This window comes from Phyllostomus discolor, chromosome 2 (assembly GCF_004126475.2).
Source record: "Phyllostomus discolor isolate MPI-MPIP mPhyDis1 chromosome 2, mPhyDis1.pri.v3, whole genome shotgun sequence".
NCBI classification, from domain to species: domain Eukaryota; kingdom Metazoa; phylum Chordata; class Mammalia; order Chiroptera; family Phyllostomidae; genus Phyllostomus; species Phyllostomus discolor.
Genome location: NC_040904.2, coordinates 157,401,647 through 157,424,832, shown reverse-complemented (window position 1 = coordinate 157,424,832; position 23,186 = coordinate 157,401,647).

Genomic DNA, 23,186 nt, shown 5'->3' with positions numbered 1-23,186 from the left:
TTTTGTGTGCTTCTATATTTATACATAGATGGTTATAAACAAAACAAGAAACAAATGAATTAGAAAACTTTTGTCAGTGTAAAGAGTTATTTACATTATAAGTTGTTGACCAATCATTTAAAATTATATACGCATGCATATCCTTTTTATTTTTTTTAAATAAAAGCTTTATGGTTACACACCTGGTAAAATGCCACTATATGATGTAATCACTGCTTAATATTGGAAAACAATAACTACTAAGTTAGGGAGAGGAATTAAATTTTTACATGGAGTTCTACTATGTTTCAGGATTCTGTACCTATGACTTATTCATGTTAATTAAAGAGTACAACTGGTCTAAGTTGATCAATATACTTGGTTTTGGTAATATAATTTGGAACTTAGTGAAGCAATACTAGTAAAAAGAACAATTTTTAAGGACTAAATCTATACTCTAAAACTCTTCATGTGGTTACTACTTGTAAGTTAATATTTTATAATCAGTTCTGTTGTAGTCAGTGAAGTCCATTCTCCCATTTAGGGGAGAAGGTTCACTTTTCCCCTTTATTCCTTCAGATGTCAGATAATCTTTTTGTGTGTGTGTCTCTGATAAGCATCTTACAATGTCTTGTTGGTTTATTTTCCAAACAGACACATCAGTTGTCAAATACTGGAAACCCCCAAATCACCAACCTAATCTGTAGATAAAACAAAGCTGAGTTTGTTGCTTATTGGGTAAGGGAGAATGTCACCTCTGGAAATACTTGTTAGTGTCTGGAAAGGGAGAGAGGAAGGCAAGGTCTGAATTTACTGAGAATTTGAAGGCTGGCCCAAGGGAAGATCTCTCAGTGGGACAAAAAAGGTAGACTTAATTAGGATTGGGCAGGCAATTTTAATCAACAGTGGGAATGGTGGAAGCTACTATACAAGGAGACAATTTTAAAAGTAACAGATTAAAATGATGTAAAGACATGACCTGTCTGTTGATACTTTCCACTGAAGATTTGATGGAGCATTCTGTAAGCTCCTGTGCAGACAGAAAAGTGGGTATGTCTGAGTTCAGTGACTGAAGGTAACATCACAGGGTGATCAGATCATACATTCCCACTAGGTGGTTAGTGCCATCTAGCCCTATAATTTCTTTAGAAAAGGTCTAAGCAAGCCCTGTCCATTGTTCTTGTGCATCTAGGTTAACACACCTTTGAAATGCCAGGAGTAATTCTGTTTTCCAACCCTTCAAAGGTGTAACCACCGTCAAGGGAGCACATAATCTAGTTAACTATCCTGTACTTTCTCCCACATTCACCCAATATTCCTTTTGTTCCCTCCTTAATTCCAAAGATAGAAAAAAAAACCCCGCAAAACTGTCAATCTCAGAGTATTTGAGATCTTGCTTCCTTGTCATGTTATCAGCTTGGCCCAAATAAACTCTTACAAAATTCTCTACAGATTTGGACATTTCTTGCTCTGACACCTGTCATGCACAATTAAGCTATTTCTTGGGCAAGAACCACATAAAAAAGCAAAGCAATGCTAATGAATATGATGGAATTGCAAAGTCATGTATTTTTCAGTACCGATGCTGGTGAGTTGGGTGAAGGTGTAAATGCTTGTGCTTCTTATAGTTAGCTTGTGCTTCCTCAGATTACCACATGTGTGCACACTCATATGCACATACACACATACATAAGAGCCCAATCTGAATCATTCCTAGCTGCGTCTTCCAATTAGAGCTACTATAATCTCAAAAATGATTAAAATTTACAATATGGATTATGTACATTAATGAAGAAGCTCTTGTTCCCCAAGAAGAGGCATTAGGCAAAATTTTATGTTCACTTTAATTGTAATTAACAACAGGAGACCTGTTTGCCTCTTAACCCTATGATACATATATATTCTGTACTGAGAAATTTTACTAAGTGAATCAAAGGCTCAGTGATAATTTAAACTTTTAAACCCCTCCTTCCTATTGGTCCTGTGGCAGGCGTGAGGAGAAATTTTACTGTGCCTTCCTAGGTTCTTTGCACTGGTCTAATAATTAAATCTACATGAAACAGATTAACAAGAGAAAAATACCAAATGTATGGGAACCCCACAAACCTGAGAGGTTCTGGGACAGAGAGTTAAAATGAGGTATGCAAGGCATTCTGAGCTAAGGGTGAGGTAAGTTGCCTTAGGGGCTCCAGAGGAGAGGATGATAAGAAAAGCAGATGTGCCCTAGCCAGGTGGCTCTGTTGGTTGCCCGGAAAAGTTGTGAGTTCAATCCTTGGTTGGGGCACTAACCTAGGTTGCAGGTTTGATCCCTGTCAGGGTGTGTATGAGAGGCAACCAATTGATGTTTCACTCTCAAAATGATGTTTTTCTCTCTGTTCTCTCTCTCTTAAAAAAACCTCAATAAACATATATCCTCAAGTGAGGAAAAATAGTGAATGTTCAGTAATTAGTAGTTTATTTTGCCATGTAGAAAGGTCAAATAAGCTATCTCAAATAATGTCTTATCAGGTGCAAGGCCCCTACTTTAAATCCTTCTAGGTAATTAAGACAGGGTAGGGTCGGGGAGAGGACAGGAAGTTTCCCTTGAGCCCTCAGGGTCTCAGTCCACTTTAGCTCACATTACTCTGCACATCACAGAGGTGTACCGTAGGGGTGAGTTTTTCTGAATTTTTAGAGTTTTTAAGCTCCAGCTTTATATATGGAGTTGAGTTCAGTCTTTCTCCCCTATTACAATATCTTTGATCCCTGTTTCAATTATCTTGAATAAGTTCTTTCTTGCCTGTTTAACTCTGTCCTGTTCAATATTTCTGTGACATAGAAAAATTGCTTTGACATACCAGCGGGAGTGACTGACTTTTTCAGAGATGAGCATGTTCCATCCAAAAGCCCACATTCCCTTTTTTACCTAATATTTCTAGTCTATATAATTATAATATATAATATCATACATCAGTATCACTAAAATTTCCATAGCTGTGTGTGTGTATATATATATATATGATTTCCTTTTTTTATAAAAAGCAACATTCTCTTTCATACTGTCTGCAGATTTGAGGAATGTGACTAGAAACAAACATTTAGAAACCCTAATATTTAAATTAATGTTAAAATGCTTTCCTCCCCTAAAGTCCAGGAACACATTACTTATGAGCATTTCCTAATCAAAACATGTCTTTCATTTTTTCATGATATATTTTAATCTTTGTACTTGAACCTATTCAATTTTTATGATTTCTCATGATAGTCTTAAAAATTATATTCTGTATTTTCAATTGATTCTGATATTTTTATATTTTATCTTAGCCAAAAGGCCAAGAAGCAATATTAATTCTGATATTTTTGCAATTTGTTTTATTTTGTTGTTTTTTTCAAGAATATTTTTGTTTTTCTTGGTTTGTTATTATTTTTATACATTCATGTCCTCAGACTGTTTTTTTAATTGTAACTCTATAAACAAGTGTACAATTAATGACTTTATCTTTGTGTTTGTGTGCTTATGTGTATATATGTCTCTGTGTGTTTTTACATAGTGTTCCATTATTGTATAGGGTGTATGCATATTGCAGATAATTGCATACGTCAGCGAGGAACAAACTTTGCTCCAATCTCAAGGTTATTGTAGCTAGTCTAATAATCAAATAGACATGAGACAGATTAACAACAGAAAATAACCAAATTTAATACATACATATGTATGGGAACCCCACATACAACAGAGAGTCAAAGACTCCACATGCAGGGGATGTTTGGAGATAGAAAGAGGGATCTAGGAATATAAGACATCCTGAGCTAGAGATGAGCTAATGCACCTTGGGGACTTCAAGGGACCATTGCAGAATGATAAGACCTGAGGTTAAGTAAATAAAAGTTTGCCCAGCCATATAGGTGAGTCAAGAAGAGATTATGGCTGATAATTTCTTACTGTGGGCATGTCCGTAATTTAACTTCTAGCTAGTAAAAAGGATGAGCAGAAGTTTCTCTTGAGATTTAATATAAAATTGCCTTCAGCTCAAAACAATCTGCCTACCATACAGGCACATCTTTGGGTGGATTGTTTTGGCTCCCCACACATAGAATATACAGAAAATATGTTGGCTAAGTTAGGACATGGTTTTTAAAATTTTAACTGATTTTGCCATGTTATTTTCCTAGAAAACTGTACCACTTGACACTATCGCTACCACTTTTTTTACCCTTTTTTATCCACATTAACTTTAACATTGGATTTTTACCACTGCAAAGGCAACAACAAACTGAAGTTACTTAATTAGTGGCTTTAAAATAAATCCCAATTTTGCCAGTTTAAATTTTGCCAGCTACTAATGGAAATTATTTACTTTTCCTGTTATTTATGTTAAAATATAATTTCAAAAGGTAAATCTTGAATTTCAGGAAAATGTGTTTTTTTCTATGTGTAGAATTTCTGCATTTCTAGGCATTAACTCTTATTCTGTCATTAATTGTTAAATGCTTTGGCTTTCAGTTTTGTATGACTTGATTTTTTTCATAAAAGGTTTATTTTTATGCATTCAACTATACTTTTTTATGATCTGTAGTTTTAATGTCTTCTTTAAAAATCTTACTCCAAAGTTATAATTTTTTTTAAAATTCACTGTACATTTTCTTTATTTTAATTGGGATTTAATTTTAAATTTCAACCATGATAAATCTCTGAATTTGTTATCTGTTATGTAGAGAAACAATTGTACCAGTAATATCTAGCAATTACATCCACTCAACTCTTTCACTAAGTAAACTTCTCTAATTTTTATTTAGTATGACTATTTATTCCATGCAGTTCTTTATTTTCTACAATTTTTTTAAAGATTTTATTCATCCATTTTTTTGGGGGGTGGGTAGAGAGAGAGAGAAACATCAATGTGTGGTTGCTGGGGGTTATGGCCTGCAACCCAGGAATGTACCCTGGCTGGGAATCGAACCTGGGACACTTTGGTTCCCAGCCCGCGCTCAATCCACTGAGCTACGCCAGCCAGGACTTATTTTCTACAATTTTAATAATTTTTATATTTTAGCCTTTTAATATTTCCTTCAATATTTTCCAAAATAATTTTCTTCTGTATTTGCTTTGTGTCTTAAAACATTCCTTTAATTCTATCAAAACTGGGAAAGTCAGCATTCATGCTGCCTGTCACTACCGGCACCAGTAAGTAGAGACAGGGATTGAATCCTTACGGGTATTTTATTCAGATGCTGGAGATATGAATCGTGGATATGTACCCTAAAAACCATCTTCACATCTCATCTCAAGCTGACATTTTTATAAGGAGACGAGGGTAGATAAGGGGTTTGAAAAAAGATTATTTAGAAAAGAGCTGCAGATGTTCCTTCCCTGGAATACAGTGGCTCAGATACCATCTCAATCACTTGCAGACTCCCCCGGGGCACAAAGGTTGAATTGCCTATCACCTCCTGGAGTCACATAGTCATGTGTTTTAGTTCCTGGAATAACAGCTTTCCACATGCATTAATCACTGAAGCCTATCAACTATAACTACAGTTAAATCTTTAACTCTCTAGTGCTCCTCTTAGCATCTTCTGGGAAACAAGTTTTTCAACAACTGTCATCGACTTTTTCAGTATTTTTATTGAACTTTGTGTTATTATAAAATCATGCATTTTAATTTTAACCCTGTAACAATTTTATTTCTGTAGCTGTGTACCCACATTATGTATTATTTTAACAAGTGTCTCCTTATAATAAGCTTCCTAAGCATTGCTTTCTAGGATCAATACTCAAGTCCACCTGTTAGGCTCTTTCAAATAGCTTCAAATCATCTAGTGAAGCTAACAAAGTTACTTTCTTTTTATGCGATGAATGGACTGAAAGTTATTGGACTTTTTCTTATGTCTTCGAATGAAGCTTTTTTGCCATCTTAAGTTTCTCTAAGTACCAGAGTTACCTTCTCCCAATGCTAAGGACCAGAAATAACTTAGTCCAGCTCTTTTTTTTTTTATTTTATTCACTTATTTTTAGAGAAAGAGGAGGGAAGGAGAAAGAGAGGGAGAGAAACATCCATGTGTGGTTGCCTCTCAAGTGCCCCCTACTGGGGACCTGGCCCACAACCCAGGCATGTGCCTTGACTGCAAATCTAACTGGCAACCTTTTTGTTCTCAGCCCTTGCTCAACCCACTAAACTATACCAGCCAGGGCCCATTTTTCTTAATATATAAAATTAAATACAAAGTTACCTAGTTAACTTTTTTTATTCTCTAATTTAAGTGAATATAGCCATGCAATAACAACATGACAAAACAGAGTAGGAAGTATTGAAGTAGGCTGAAAAAAACCTTTTAAACTTTCCTTTGGTTTCTTTCTTCTGTTATCCCCCTCAATCCTCTATTCTTTCCTTCTCTCACAATAAGTGAGCAAAATGTGCAAAGTATGCAGTTTTGTTATGCTTCTTCCTAATCCATTTGCATTGTTTCTGTCTTTTTCAGATACAATGGCAGAATATTCAGTTCTTGGCTTTATAATTTATTCTATGTTGCCAGGATTGAAATGCTTTAATATTAAAGTAGTTGTGCAATTTTTAAAAAGCTACTTGTATGTGGTAAATATATAGCCATCCTGAAACATGATTTTTAATAATTGCATAGTATAACCCACTCACCAATGCTTAGAGTAAATCAGACCTACCACCTCTGTTGAAAAAGTACACATTCAGTAGGTCAAGTAAGGGGCATCCATTAAATGATGCTTATTTATCTTTTGTAATAACTTATTTTTATTTATTTCTTTTATCTAGAGACTTGGATTTTATTTTCTATAGCAGTGACTATATATCATAAAGATTTTTCAAACAACAAGATTCAGCTAATAAACTTAGTAGACTCTCAATCCTTCCAGACCTATATTAAAATAGGAAATTCGAGCATGGAAAATGTGTACTAATAACACTAAACAAGATTCTTTTGTCCACAGATTCAATGTGTTAAAATAATTTTGTTTATAGCTAAATGAGAGGACATAGAATTTTAGTTCTGGAAGCAACCATTTATATAGTTTAATATTATCATCCTTTCTTATGGCTGAAGAAACTGAAGCCTGGGGAAATATTTTGTCAAAGTGAAAAAGGTCTGGGATTTTGAAAGAAGAATGGAGCACATCTATTAATCTCTGCTCCTTTCTGACATCCAACTGATAAAACGGGAATTTGTAATATAAAACAAAGTCTCAACTATCAGTGGCTTTATACAATACCATTGTACTTTAGATTACATAAAGTCCAACACAGATGTTGCTCATTGGGGGAAAGTTTTCATATAAATATTCATTTATTCTCCTTCTGTCTTGTGGCTCTGTCATTCCTGGAGCCCAGAAGTCATTTGCTCCATCCTCTGCTTCAGGCAGCAGTTAGGGGAAGGAACCATGGGGCGATCCAATCCTCTTGACATCAGTGAGAGCTCTATGAATGTTAGTTTTTGTTCTCTCATGTATTATTATACATATTTTACACACATGTATATATTTAGAGTCCAAGTATTAATACTAAATTACTATTACTTATTTTATTTGTAGGATAAGTTTCTGTCTAGACCTGGCTATGGCCAACACATATTGAAAGAAATATGACCCCGAAAAGGTATATATTATACTTACTAGACGTTCAAATGCATAAAACGAAAAGGGATATGCCTCAACTACCAATTTCCACTATGTTAGGTTACTGTAACATCTCATGTTTCACTGTTTGAGGAGCTAACAAAGGGTGTAACATTTAAATCAACAGAAATAGAGCCTTAAGGTACTATCACAACAATCTTTATGCATACATACAAGATTCCTCACATATCCTTTATGATTAAATTTTTGTTATTTTATTTTTAAACTGAAATAGGATGTGTTTTTATCTAATATGTAAAGTACTGGGTTATTTCTCTTGAAAAAATAATGAAATTTATACATATGATAAGGCCAAATGAAAACAAAATGAACCAGTACTTAAAATTGTGCAAAAATACATTAAACAATCCACTTGCAATCCTTATTTTAAAGGTGAAGTCATGGAGACCCAGACACAGACATCACACAGTGATTAAATAGTAAATTTACCCAGATTTTAGACAAAGTACTACATAATACAATCTTAGAAAAAAATCAGTAGTCGTAATTTATCAGAGTACATTTAGTATCACCTAAAACTAATTTTAATCTACTTTGTCTTTTTGTGAATATTTAAAGTTGGAGGAATTTTTTTTAAAGATTTCATTTACTTATTGTTAGAGAGGGAAGGGAAGGAGAGAGAGAAACATCAATGTGCGGTTGCTGGGGGTTATGGCCTGCAACCCAGGCATGCACCCTGGCGGGGAATCGAACCTGGGACACTGGTTCCCAACCCACGCTCAATCCACTGAGCTATGCCAGCCAGGGCGAGGAATATTTTTTCATAACTGGAATTGCATTAAAATGTAGGTCTTATCAAAAATCCAGGATTTGAGGAAAGCATTCTTTTCCAACCTTCACAAATGTGCATGGTTACAAAGTAATTTTCTATAGTGTTCATTTTTTATGAAAATGTGAAATAGCAACACATGGTTTTGATTTCAGTGCTAGAACATAGTGGCCTATGATATTGTCGTCCAAATACAACTTGAAACTCAGTCCAAAAACTCACTAATACAGACTTGGCCCAAATCAAAGTTGTTGCCATTATTTCCCTTCTAAAATGTTCTAATTGAGTACAGACACGGATTACTTTAAAGTCTACCGATTACTTTTTCAGTGACTAAAGACTCATTTTGTTATTGAGATTAAGACTCAGACTTTTTAACACTAACATCAGTATTTCTTACAATAGTATTCAACTGCATTTACTTACTAATATTCCTCTTGCCAACAATTTTAATCTTAGCCCTATTTTACTGCAGAAGAATGACAAAAAGGAAAATGTACTGCACAAATCTATCTAGACTTTTTCACTTGATCATACATAGTTCAAATATAACTGTAGCCACAAAAATTGAAAATGATATGATTTTAATTATTAAAGGTTCGAAGTGAAATATCACTCTTACCATTTTGTTTTATTTCCTAATACTTAACAATGTTGAAAAGAATAGAGACTTAGCTATTCTCTTACTCCACCTAAAAGGAATCCCTTTTTGCCCAAGCAAAAAGGTACTAGATGAAACCATGTGAAGAAAGTGGATGGATTTTAGTTGAGTCAGCGGACAGCTTTCACTGCTGTAAGAACTCTGTTCTGGCCCTCTGCCTCCCAATTGCTGAATCCAATCATGGCTCTCAGGCACTAAATCCATCTTCTGCAATTTTAAAGATAGAGAACCGCATATATAATTGATAGCTTAACAACAAATGCAGGCCTTACAAACAGGTCCATCAGATGAAGAGATATTCCTGAGATTCTGTCAACAAGCAGTTTATTGCATTCAGATGACTTTGTTTTTTGATGGGTTCTGAGAACCAAGGAAATGTTCAGGATTCAAAATTTAATCTTTTTTTTTAAAGATTTTATTTATTTATTTTTAGAGAGGGAAGGGAGGGAGGGAGGGAGAGGGAGAGAGAGAGAGAGAAACATCAATGTGCAGTTGCTGGGGGTTATGGCCTGCAACCCAGGAATGTACCCTGGCTGGGAATCGAACCTGGGACACTTTGGTTCCCAGCCCACGTTCAATCCACTGAGCTACGCCAGTCAGGGCTAAAATTTAATCTTTTAAAATTATGAGTCAAGAAGGCAGAGTTATAAAAATTCCCTGAGTTATTCAGTGATAGCTAAGAGTTATGTTCAGAAGACAACTGTGGATAAAATTAAACATAGTATTATAAAAACTTGCAAGATTTAGATACGTGAATTTGTCTTAAATAATTGACAAAGAGCTAATAAAATAGAAATATGCCCAAATCATGAGCTTAGAAACTTCTGCAGTCATCTCAGCTACTTAAAAAAGAAAACATTGAATCAAAATATATAGAATTTGGGCAAATTGGAATGCTTTTCATAAATATAATTTCAAGAGGAAAAAACAGAAAAGTTGATCCTTACATGCAGCACTTGCAAAAAAGTTATAAATATTTTTAAATGGATAAGATCTTTCCTTATAGAATGGGAAAAAAAGCATTGTGCAAATGACTTAAAAAGTAACAAATATTTTAACCTTGCATAATGTTTTTGCATGTGAATGTATATAGCTCTTTTAATAAAGGTTTATTAAAATGCTACTTATGTAGTACATACTCCTGGTACATTATGAAATTGAGCTTCAGGGCTAGATGTGGCTCCAGATAATTGCTAATCTTTCTGCTTTCTTCAGAAAAGTTCATTTTTATTATTGCATCCTGAGATGAAGATTATACTGTTCTGAAATTCTAGAATGGAATTGCTACATTCCAAATGTACAATATAATGTTGATATTTTGTAGAAATAGCATGCAGGGAAATGTTTAGGGTAACTAGAAAAATTAATTCCTATTCATTTAAAATGGGAGTAAAACCTAAGCCAATTAGGGAACTGAAAATATATGGGATATTTCTTAATATTGCTATTGTATATCTTACTGGTAAATCTCCTCTATAATTTAAATCCCAGGTTATACAAACATATACTGAACAATTAAGAGAATATGAGCCAGAACAATTAAGAGAATATGAGATGTACAGCTAAGTACATTTTTTCCAGATATGCATTTATAAACTGCCTGCTATTTACAAAATTAAATGAAGTGCTTCAGTACATAACATTGTTAGTTTTCATAATATTTAAAGGTGATAAGAAAGGTGAAAATTATTGGTTCAGTGACATAAAGATACATATATTGGTTAGAAAATAAATAAAAACAATGTTGCTGGTTTTTAGACCTTGCTGGTTTCAGATTCAACTAGAAATTTAGGTTATTTGGAGAGGATAGGTAAATGTTCTTGAGCTATGAACATATTTGAGATCATGAGATGGAAAGTGTGGTATAGAGGGTTAGATGAAAGAGTGCAAGTATTTTAGCCCAGAAATGGATGAACTTTAGGATCAATGATCTGCAGTCTTTAAAAAGGTAAGCAGCACATGGCAATGCTCAGTTATGCAAACATGCAGATCAAAGGTGTGTGGGAGCCTAACTGATTACATTAGGGATTGGCTATAACTTTTCTTTCCTTTTTTCTCTCCCTTCCCTCCCCTTCCCTTCCCTTCCCTCCCCTTCCCTTCCCTTCCCCTCCCTTCTTCCCTTCCCTTCCCTTCCCTTCCCTTCCCTCCCCTCCCCTGCCCTCCCCTCCCCTCCCCTCCCCTCCTCTTCCCTTCCCTTCCTTTCCTACCTTTCTTAGATTCCACTTTATTTGGCGAAACTCAGAAACTAACTACCAATTCACATCCACCCACCTCCCTCTCTCTGAAGAAGGCAGTCCTCCAGAGACAAAGGGGCTGCAGCTTGGGGGTCATTCACCGTCTTCAGGTTTTGTACTCAGGTAGCCCATGGCCTGGTGGTCAGGTCGCCAGACCCAAAGCTCTCAGAGGCAACAGGAGAAAGTAAAAGGGAGCTCTTCTTCAAAGACAATGAACCCTTCCAGCCCCTCTTTCTTCTCTCCACAACCTCCCCACACCCCCAACCTAAATAAAAAGATAGCAGAGGACAATGCATGAATGAGACACATCCACAGAGCTTCCTTTCTGCCAAAGAGCTGCAAAATCCCTCCCTGGAAGGAGAAACTGCAATGCCAGTCAGGGCTTGGTGGCCCAAGGTAATGGTTGGAATCATATGAGACTGGTAAAAACCCAAGGAGAGAATTATTTCACCTTCAGCCCATTCCCAGGTGTCCAGTGTACTGGTTTTAGTTCTAAGAAAACCCCATTTCCACACAGGTGCCTTCTGGGGCAGCTGGTTTAGGGAAAGTATTCCCATGGCCAACAAGTCAGTGGTGGGGAAGAGGAGGCAGGAGGGCAAAGCCTTCCGGGAGGGTCTGGGAAAGGGAATCCCTGCCCTTGGCTAATGGATCTGCATTCTTACTTCACAACCTTGATCAGGCTGTCTGTTGTGGCCTCCCACTTCATTACACTGCCATCATGGTACTGAAGGTTTAGAACATCATACCTCCTGCATCTTGCACCATCTGATGTCTAGGAAACTCAATCCAGTCTCCATTGATGAATCCAGTGGCCAGTTCTGTCTTTTGCTCAGTATGAAAGGATCTCCAGAAAGAGTGCTCAACCTTGCCCACACTTTTGGTGACTTTATTCAGTCAACTCTGCATGTCCAACAGGAGATTCTACCAACTCTCTGACAGTGAGGTCACCAGCCCAATCTATCGTGCCATAGACTGTGCTGAAGAGCACTGAGCCCTGTGGCAGGGTGGAAGTCTGGCCCAACATTTCCACCCAGCCGTAATAGCAGTAGCCTTTAGTGGCATCCCTGCACTGTTGCAGCAGAGTGTGAAACCCCCATAGAGAGGTCAAAGCTTACCCAGTTGCAAAGACATTGACAAAGACCCGGAAATTAGGGTGGAACATTTCTGAAGTAGGGCTGACTGTGTAAGAGCAAAGATGGGGCAGGTGGATGAAATAGAAGCAAAGACCTTTAGATTGGGTCAATAGGATCCTCTTCTCTGTTTTTTATCCTCGAGATTCTGTTACCTAGCAGGGTCTTAGTGCGTTAGTTCTACTCACATGGCTCAGTGCCATAAGCAGATTCACAGTGCAGTTGGATGAATGGTTACTATGAATAAGGGAGCTCCAGAGCAGAAAAACCTTCATTATATAAATGATCGCATGTAAGTACCAGGATACACTTGAAAAAGTTGTCATAACACCAAACTATTCACTAAAAACTGACCACTTATGAAATTAATCACTTCTCAAACATTTCTTCTCTCATGCAACATTGAAATGTACTCTCATTTTCCAAACAATTTATGTGTAGGTCAGTCATTCTCTGTCTGATTTGGATAAACTTTAGAAGCAGGGGAAGAAATATGCCAACAGAAAACAGCTACACAATGAAATTGCAAATGCCTAAAAAGTTTTGGGATACCTAGAAATTTGCTCAAATGGTCTCAGAGAACAGAGATATTGGCAAATGGAAATTTTGATGATGAGACCAATTAAAGTTGAAGTAGAAAAATATAAATATTGTATAAATGAGGATAATTTTTAAAAGAAAAAGGTTTGACCATTGAAAAATCAAAGAATCAAAAAAATCCATTCACAGAATTGTAAAATAATTTTGCAATATTGATCAAATTGATATGAAGCTATAAAAAGTAACTATAAAATTTACCATCTATCATTATACTATCATAAATTTTATGAAAGAAATACTATCTGAAAATTTATTAGTTTATTAAAGTGCCTAGTTATAATTTTGAATTTATATTTACTAAAGATAAATGTCAAATTGTTTTTTTGAATTAGTATTAAGTTGCAACAATTTTAAAAATTTGTTTTACCTTTTTCTTTTCTAACTTTTTTTCTTTTTTTCCCCTTGTCATTTAGGATTCTCTTTGTGGCCTTTAATTCTGATATGAATTATCAATTACAGGACAGTGAGGAAGCATCTTGACAAGGGCCTAATTACTTTTAGTGTAAGTTTACTTGTATTTATTTGGAATGGGATCCTGGGACATTCATTTACCATATTTTTTGGACTATAATACGCACATTCCCCCCAAATTTGGGGGAAAGGGCAGTGCATCTTATAGTCCAAATGTAGCTTACCTGGCTCACTATGAGGAGGGCGGCCTATGTTATTTATGTTGTTAAATATTTTACCACATTTTTTGCTTCAAAATTTTTTTTCCTATTTTCCTCCTCTAAAACCTAGGTGTATCTTATCGTCCAGTGCTTATATGTATTCATCTTTCCAACTTTTTTTTCTTTTTTTGATTAGCATCAATTGGCAGCTTGTTAGAAATCAAGAACATCAGGAACCATCTCAGACATACAAACTCAGATTTTTCATGTTATACATATCTCTAAATGATTTATGTGTTCGCTCAAATTTAAGACACTCCAGACCAGTAGTTCTCAATGCAGCTGGCATGCAAGGCCAATCAGGATTCTTGTTGGTAGATGAGCATCAGCAATTTTTATGAGCTCCTCAGGTGATTCTAGTTATCACCCAGCGTATGAAGCCACTATGGGTAAACCTCTGGAGGGCAAGACCATGTGCTAGTTAATCTTAGGAATTTCTCAGGAGCCCAAAAAATGCCTTTGTGTACATCAATGGGCCTTTGGAAAACTCATAATGGCATTTTCTATACTCCAAAAATATGGTTTGATGTAGCATGAATTACAAGTGGTTAATTAATTTGGGGGATTTCAATTCTGAAATGCCTTCCTCACTTACGTTCTAAGGCAGATGCTATAATGGAAACATAAACCCCAGTGGCCATGAATAAAGCACCTGGAGTTAAAGCTGACAGTGGCCTTTTCTTTGCGAAAATAATAGCTATTGTCACTCACCTTATGAGGTGAAATCAAATGAATAACCAAGAATTCTGCAAGTATAAAATACTTTTTATGTAAGAACAAAGCTACTATTTCATCAATATTATTCCAGCCAACAAAGTATATTCTGACCACAGAAAAAGAAACTAAAATCTACAGAACTGTATATCTGCAAGAGGCCAAAGCTATATATTTGCAAGGTTCTCTTGGTCCTTAATTCATTTGTGTTCTTCATTCCGTAATTTCAACACACACAATGAAAGCCACGTGTGGTTCTTTGTTTCCTCGTTTGGTAACCTTTTGACTAAGGTAAATAAAACATCAGTGTTAACCTAAGATGAAATAAAATGTTAATACTTGAGATTTAAAACTAATGCTTATGAAGAATGCACTGATTTTAATTCAGTTAATTATTTTTGGGAAAAAGTTGTCAGGATCGAACTAGTTAGTACTAGACTGTCACTGCGCTATATAATATACAAATTAATTCGAATAATTTTATATGATAAAGTTAGGTATTTTTTTCTGAGTACTCATACATATAGATAGCATGGATTTAGAAGAAGCTATTTTTTAAAGTGTCTTCCGTAAGTTTTCCCACAAGTATCTCTTCTCTAAAAACTTAGAAAATAGTTAATACAATAATACCGAGGGCCGCTTCACTGACATGATTTATGCTTTGCAATCATAAAATATTGTGTCTAGTCAACTGAATTTTAAGCAGCTGAATGCTAGTCAGAAAATTCTGTCCCACTTAGGAATAAGTTCATAGTGACAGCATATATTTCCCTCATGAGTTCCAACATTGTCAGTGAGAAAAGGCTTTCAGTTGCTCCCAGTCCGGGCTTGAATCTCTGAAGAAAAAGGCACTTACTAAAACTATTATCTGAGTCACATAAAATATATGGCCCTTGCTACCAGTACTTCCTCTATTTTTCAGTTCAAATATGAAGAAATGAGAGCTATTCCTCTCCCAGAAAATCTGGGAATGTTTCTTAAAGGTTGAAAAAGCTTAAGAAAGAAAATCAATAATCACTCAATTTTTGTTGGGGGAGGGTTTATTTCCTCTGTTCTGATGTTTTAAATATCTGCTCTCACTTTAAATATCTGGTCAAACAAGTCAATTTTTTTCCATGCTGTTAGTTTCACAAGGAAATCCTGAAATCTGATGGAAATCAGCAAGTGAACATTATTCCATTTGCATTTCTTTCCAGATAAACACTTTTCCAGTGGTTTATGGAAGAAAACTGATCTTCCATTGAGTAGACCCAAGTGCCTTAAGCCAAATGGATATTTATGAATAAACCTCTTAGGGCTATAGATTCATCATTTTGCTTTGTTTGTCTGAGAAGCTCAGGAGAGTTTTGTGATTTACTAGCTGGGGAGTAATTCATGTATTGCTGACAGGTAGGCCCTGAACAAGGAACTGGCACAAATAACAATGTGGAATGCCACTAAATAAAGATTACTGTAGTATTTGTCTTCCCTTATGATATTTGGGGGCTGATAGTCAAAAACTGATTTGAATTAATGTTTTATATCAGATTATCATGCCAATGACACGGAGTCCTCAGAGTATTCCTAAGGATTTTTATATCATTTGACTTTCAAAGAAGAAAATGAAAAAACATAATATTATATTACTTAGGTCCAAAGCTGTGATAGCTACCAGGATAGAAATGACATTCTTAGAAGATTGAAAAATATCAAGAACATTGACATAGTTACAACATGATGCATGTTTACCCTAAATAAAACAAGTAAATGCAGATAATAGCAGTAGGATAAGAAGAAACATGGACATGCAATTTCAACCTTGGTCTTTATTGCTGGGGTCACAGTCAGGCATGGTTTGAACAGCATGCTGCCTTTTCACTTCTGTGAGCAAGTTGTAATTTAAAACTCACCTGTGTAACAAAATTAAGATTTAATTCCAGGATGACACTGAAGTCATCCTGGCAGAAGTCCTAAATCAAGATATCTATTGTGTAAAGACATCAGGTGAGAAAATATTTTTGATAAAAAGAAATGGCATCAAAATAAAAGTTAGTTGTTTCATATAAAAGACTGCTTTTACACTTTGTGTTGTTTGTTGACATAGTCATAAGTTTTTTTTTCCAATATCCAGTGTAATGGACTTTATTATTCTCAAAGAATGGCTGTAACTCAAAAGGAAATCCATTCTACTGCTTTTTCATTGCTAGTTTTCACCTAAAACTATATAATGTTACATAAAAAAGTGGAAATTTTAGCCCTGGCTGGTGTGGCTCAGTGGATTGAGTGTCAACCAGAGAACCAAAGGATCACCAGTCAGGGCACATGCCTGGGTTACAGGCCAGATCCCCAGTAGGGGGCACATGAGAGGCAACCACACATTGATGTTTCTCTCCCTGTCATTCTCCCTCCCTTCCCCTCTCTAAAAATAAATAAATAAAATCTTTTAAAAATGTGGAAATTTTGTTTAATCAACTCAGTTTCTTTCTAATGTTATCAACAGCCATTTTTGTTAGTACCTTATATTCCAAATTTTTTCTTTTTTAATTGAATTTATTGGGGTGACATTGGTTAATAAAATTATATAGGTTTCTGATATACAATTCTACAATACATCATCTGTATGCATTGTGTATTGTGTGTTTACCACTCCCAATCAAGTCTCCTTCCAGCACTATTTATCCCTCCAAACTTTTTCTTCATAGGGCCTTTTTATTTTTGAAGGTTGTCAAAGCAAGTTTATTTTGCAATATTTAGAATATTTATTTGAGCCCTGGCTGCTGTGGTTCAGTGGATTAAATGCCAGCATGTGAATTAAAAGGTCGCTCGTTTGATTCCCAGATAGGGCACATGCCTGGGTTGTAGGCCAAAGTCCCCAGTGGGGGGTGCAAGAGGGGCAACCACACATTGATGTTTCTCTCCCAGTCTTTCTCCTTCCCTTCCCCTTTCTAAAAATAAATTTAAAAAAATTTTAAATAAAACATTTATTTGAATAACATATATGCTAATTTTCTTATTTAGGCATTATTTAATTTTGACAGTAGTGTATTTGTTCGATTTCTCCCAACAAGTTCTTTATTGTTTGTATTTTTAAACTTTATCAATGAATAATTGACAAATAGTACATATTTAAAGTATACAATAAATACAGTTATTTGATATACTTGTACCGTGGGGCATTATGAATTCACATTTCATGAGTTTGAAAACAAGTAGGTAGAATGGATTTGCAGTTGAATTCTGTTTCATATGTACATGTGTAATGAAATCTCATTTAATTTCCAATACTTCTTTTACACATACATACGCCACCTAAAACAGTTCAACTTCATTGAACTTTATTCCTCTCAGTTACAATGTCACAGATATTTTTTACCATGTTATTAAATATTATCTAAGACATGATTTTATTGACACATACAACACAATTGAATACTTCTTGCCCTTTTATATCGAATTGGTCGCTATTGTTGGTCATGTAATTTATTTTTCACCATTATTTCAAAATGTTACAATAAAGTGAAATTTCATATTTAAATACATGTTATGTAATTTCCATAAGATAAATTTCTAGAAGTTGGTATTACAGAATCAATGGATATAGCTATGGTAAGATTTCATTTATTTAAAATAGAGGCACATTTAAAATAAAATTTGCATACATTTAAATGTTTTGGTTCTAATTGCCAAACTGCCAACATCTCCAACATTCAATGAATTTGGCAAGATAATATATGTCATTTTTTATCCAAGGCACATTTTTATAAAGAATATATATATATACATATATATCCTCCCTTCTTCCTTCCCTCTATCTCTTCCTCGTTCATAATATTTCTAAAGTTTTTATACTTTTACTTTCATAACATTTTATAATATTACTTAATATCTACAATACTTTGAGGTCTTTAGAAGGTTACAAAATTAATAATAACATCTGCCTCCAAACTACAGTATCTTATCTGACCTCTGAAAGAAATAGTTTTATGGACTGAATGTATATGTCTTCCCAACATTCTCCCAGTGTTATAGTTAGGAGCAGAGCCTTCGCACATATTTAGGCCATGAGGGTAGAGCCTCACGAATAGGACTAGTGGCCTTATTACAGGGATCCCAGAGAGCTCGCTATCCCTCTTTCTTTCATGTGAGGATAGAAGAAGCAATTGCCCATCTACAATCTGGAAGAGGGCTCTAATCAGAACCTTGCCCTTCAGGTACCCTGATCTCTGGGACTTCAGCCTTCAGAGTTATTAGAAATGAATTTCTGTTGTCTATAAGCCACCCAGTATGGTATTTTGTTAGAGTACTGTGAACTAAGTCGAATAAGTGATATAGATATTTTAGGGAAGATAATTTTTCTAAAACACAATGCTTTATACTTTTTAAAAAATACAACTGGTACAATAAAAGAAAAAGTAAGGATGTTAATTGTTTGCTGAGATTCTTTAAAATGCCTCGGGCAAAAAGAAGTTGAAAGAAGAATATAAGCAGCCATTTACTTAAAAAATCATATCAAAATAATGTTATAACATCTTTATTTTTTATTATTTTTTATTATTTTTATTTTTTATTATCTTTTTCTTTTTTAAATTTATTGTTGTTCAGTTACAGTTGTCTTGTCTTTTCCCTCCATGCTCACCCCAACCCTGCCCCTCCACTCCCACAGTCAGTCCCCTCCATTGTCCATGCCCATGAGTTCTCTATTCTTATTCCATTGCTTGCCCTTCCCTTTCTTTCCCCCATTATTCCCCTCTGCCTTTCCTTCTGGTCACTGTCAGTTTGTTTTTATTTTCCAAGTCTCTGGTTTCCAAGTCTCTGCGTATCTTTCTGTTTTGTTGATTAGGTTCCACCTGTAGGTGAGATCATATGGTATTTGTCTTTCACCGCCTGGTTTATTTCACTTAGCGCAATGCCCTACAATTCCATCCACGCTGTGGAAAAGGGTAGGAGCTCCTTCTTTCTTTCTGCTGCATAGTATGCCATTGTGTAAATGTACCAGATTTTTTTGATCTGCTCATTTACTGAAGGGCACATAGGCTGTTCCCAGCACTTGACTATTATAAAAAACACAGCTATGAACATAAGGATGCATAGGTTCTTTTGAATTGGTGATTCAGAATCCTTAGGGTATAATCCCAGCAGTGGGATCACTGGATCAAAAGCCAGTTTCATCTTTAGTTTACTGAGGAAACTCCATACTCTGCCCTACAGTGGCTGTACTGGTCTGTATCCCCAAGAGTGCACTAGGGTTCCCTTTTCACCACAACCTCACCAGCACTTGTTGTTTGTTGGTTTGTTAATGATGGCCATTCTGACTGGTATGAAGTGATATTTCCCTGTGGTTTTAATTTGCATCTCTCTAATGGCTAGTGATATCGAGTGTTTCTTCATGGTTCTCTAGGCTCTCTGTATATCCGACTTGGAGAAGTGTCTGTTCATTTTTATCATTGTGAATATTTCTTTATTTCCGCACATCAAGGGAAGTGACACTAATTTTACATATTGTGTGTGAACCCAAACACCCGGACAACCTTCTCAGTGACTAATGAAAGAAACAGAGCGCCACTGTTATGGGTCACCAGAAAACAGTCATGCTTTTCTCTCTTCTCTTTCCCTGCACCCCACTCTTGTTTTATAAAAAACAGTTTTGTTCTGTATAGAAGTTGTTCACATAGAGGAAACATTCATAGAGCTGGGCAGCATCGGTTAATGGTAGATAGAGAATGTATATATTATACTTGGTCCTGGAATATGTTCACACTAATCCTTATTTTTAAGATTTTATTTTTTTTAATTTTTAGAGATAGTAGAAGAGAGGGAGAAAAAGAGAAACACCACTTTGAGAGAGATACATCGATTAGTTGCCTCTGGTATTCCCCCAACTGGGGACCTGACCCACAAGCCAGGAATGTGCCCTGACCTGAAATCAAACAAGTAAGGTTTTGGTTCACAGGCTGGTGCCCGATCTACTTAGACATTTCAGCCAGGAATAATTCTTTATATTATTCACCAAGGAAAAGACAAATATAGGACCTACGTCCACAATCATTTAAACTTTTTATATAATGGAAAGAATACTGTTACTTTGGGTACAACAGAAATAAGTAGAAATCAATAGAATATGATTAGAGGAATTTGAATAAAATAATTATTTCCATATATTGTCTCTACAAAAAGCAATGTCTTGCGTAAAGGCTAGGGTTTGCATCTTTATTTTTCAAGTAACTGTTAATGTAAACTATATGTAGCCAATCTGGGGAAATCGGCAGTGTGCAGCATCAATCAACTGAGACTTTCTGAATATTCACATATTAATAAAATCAGACTAGAAAAACTAAATATAAAACCCAAAGTTCAATGGCAGCAAAATGTAATGTTATCAGCCTTTTCAGGAAGAAGCAGAGAGAAGCAAACTAACATCTGACACACCCAAGAATAGAAGAACCCTAACATAGGCAATAGACCTTAGTTGGCTGTCAAACACGGCAGGTGGACTTAATAACTGCAGTTTCAACTGAGAAGGTTTCACCCACCCTGTTAGAGGGTAAGTGTAAGGGCTTCAGCGATTATAACGGGGCTGGCACAAGCTAATCCTTACAATTGCTTAAACTGAGTTTGTAGGACTCCTTCCAAAATCTGACACAACACTAAGTAGAAAATTCTTTGATTGGAATCAAAACTTCTTTGATTTGAATCAAAACTAATAAGTGATGGATAAACAGAGATAAAAGAGTGTCATAGAGAGAACTCAGGAGATGATTAGAAATAAAGGAAATTTTATTTCATAAGTGAAAATTTAAATAGAAGCAATAGAGGAGTGAATAGATATAAAAACAAAAAAAAAATGCCTTGAGAGGAATAAAAGGTGTAAGGGAGGATATGCAAAAAATTAAGAATACAGTGATAAAAATAATTATAATATGAAATATTGAATATAGAGAATATAGAGATAAAATAAGGCATTAAAGAAGAAATCCAAAATAAAGACCAGAGTTAATACTGTATCTGGTAATTCAAAGAAATAAGCTTCCATGAAATACTAAAGATTTAAATGCAAAAATTGAAAGAGCACATTCTGGACCTGAAAATAAAATTTCAGAATAAAGAACGAGATATATCTAGAAAAACTACTGAATATTAAGAGAAAAGCAAAAAAATCCTTTGTGTCACTAGGCAAAAAAAACAACAAAAAAGTGACATATAAAGACTTAGAAACAATGGCTAACACATAGCAATGGTATTTGTGATTTAAAGATTCTGGTTCACAGTATCATTTCCTTTAAATAAAGATGAGGCTGATGGAGAAATGATTTTAGCTTGTACAGTATAAATCTGGAACTCGGACATACTGGATAGCAAGAGCCTAGCTTCCCAGTTTTTGTTTCAGATGAGAACATTCCTCAGAGCTAAGGGTGAAATATCCTGTTATGTATCTTGATCTCTTTTAGAGGTATTTATTATCACTTTTCACCCAGATTTGAAAAGCAACAGATTTATCACATTTGTAAGTATTCAAACCACAGATCACCATGTTTTAGTATATTTTCTTCCCTTGTCAGTGCCTTTTTTACGCATGCATATGCATTCTGAATATTCATATCATTTTGCCACTAGCATATCATGCAAATGATAGTCTTTGATTTTTGACTATAAAGATTTAATGGTTACATTGGATTTTATTACGTGAATGCATTTTTAAACCCATTTTTAATTGCATATTGTCCTATTATAAACCAGGTTGAGAAGAGTGTTCTTGTCTCTTGTCTTCCAGGGGCATCCAACCCACAGCCCGTGGCCCACATGCAGCCCAGGAGGGCTGTGAATATATCCCAACACACAATCCTCAGTTTACTTGAAATCTTTTTTTTGCTCATCAGTTTTCATTAGTGTTTATATATCTATTACAAACACTAATGTTTGTAGTGTTTGTATTATCTATTAGTATATTTAATGTGTGACGCAAAACAACTCTCTTCCAGTGTGGCCCAGAGACTTCAAAAGGTTGGACACCCCTGAACACCATATGCTTCAAAAAGAATAGGCTATTTTCCTGTCAAACATTTATATGATGCAGTTATTGCAATTTGAGTTGCTTAACCTACCACTAGGTAGGACTGGTAATAATTCAAGATAATCTTGGAGATAATTCAATTAAAATATCTTCTAAAGATCCAATGCTTTCTTTAAAAGCCGGATCATGAACATAAGCATCATGAATATTTTAAACTGAGCCCACCACTATTTCAATAAGGTTGGGGGGAAAAAGCAGAAGAGGATAGGGGAGAGGAGGAGAAAGAAGGGAGGAACTACTGTAAATAAAATTTAAAAAGTAACAGGTGACAGGTGCAGCCACTGTGCAAAACAGCATGGAATTTCCTCAGAAAATTAAAAATGGAACTGCCTTTTGACCCAGCAATTCCACTTTTTTAGAATTATACCCTAAGAGACCTGAAACACCAATCCAAAAGAACCTATGCATCCCAATGTTCATAGCAGCACAATTTACAATACCCAAGTGCTGAAAGCAACCTAAGTGCCCATCAGTAAATGAGTGGATAAAAAAAATATGGTACATTTACACAATGGAATTCTACACAGCAGAGAGAAAGAAAGGGCTCCTACCCTTTGAGACAGCATAGATGGAACTGGAGAGCATTATGCTAAGTGAAATAAGACAGGTGGTAAGGGACAAATACCACTTGATCTCACCTTTAACTGGAACATAACCAACCAAAGAAAAAAAGCAAACAAAATGTAACTAGAGACATTGAAATTAAGAACAATATAACAATAACCAGAGGGGAGGG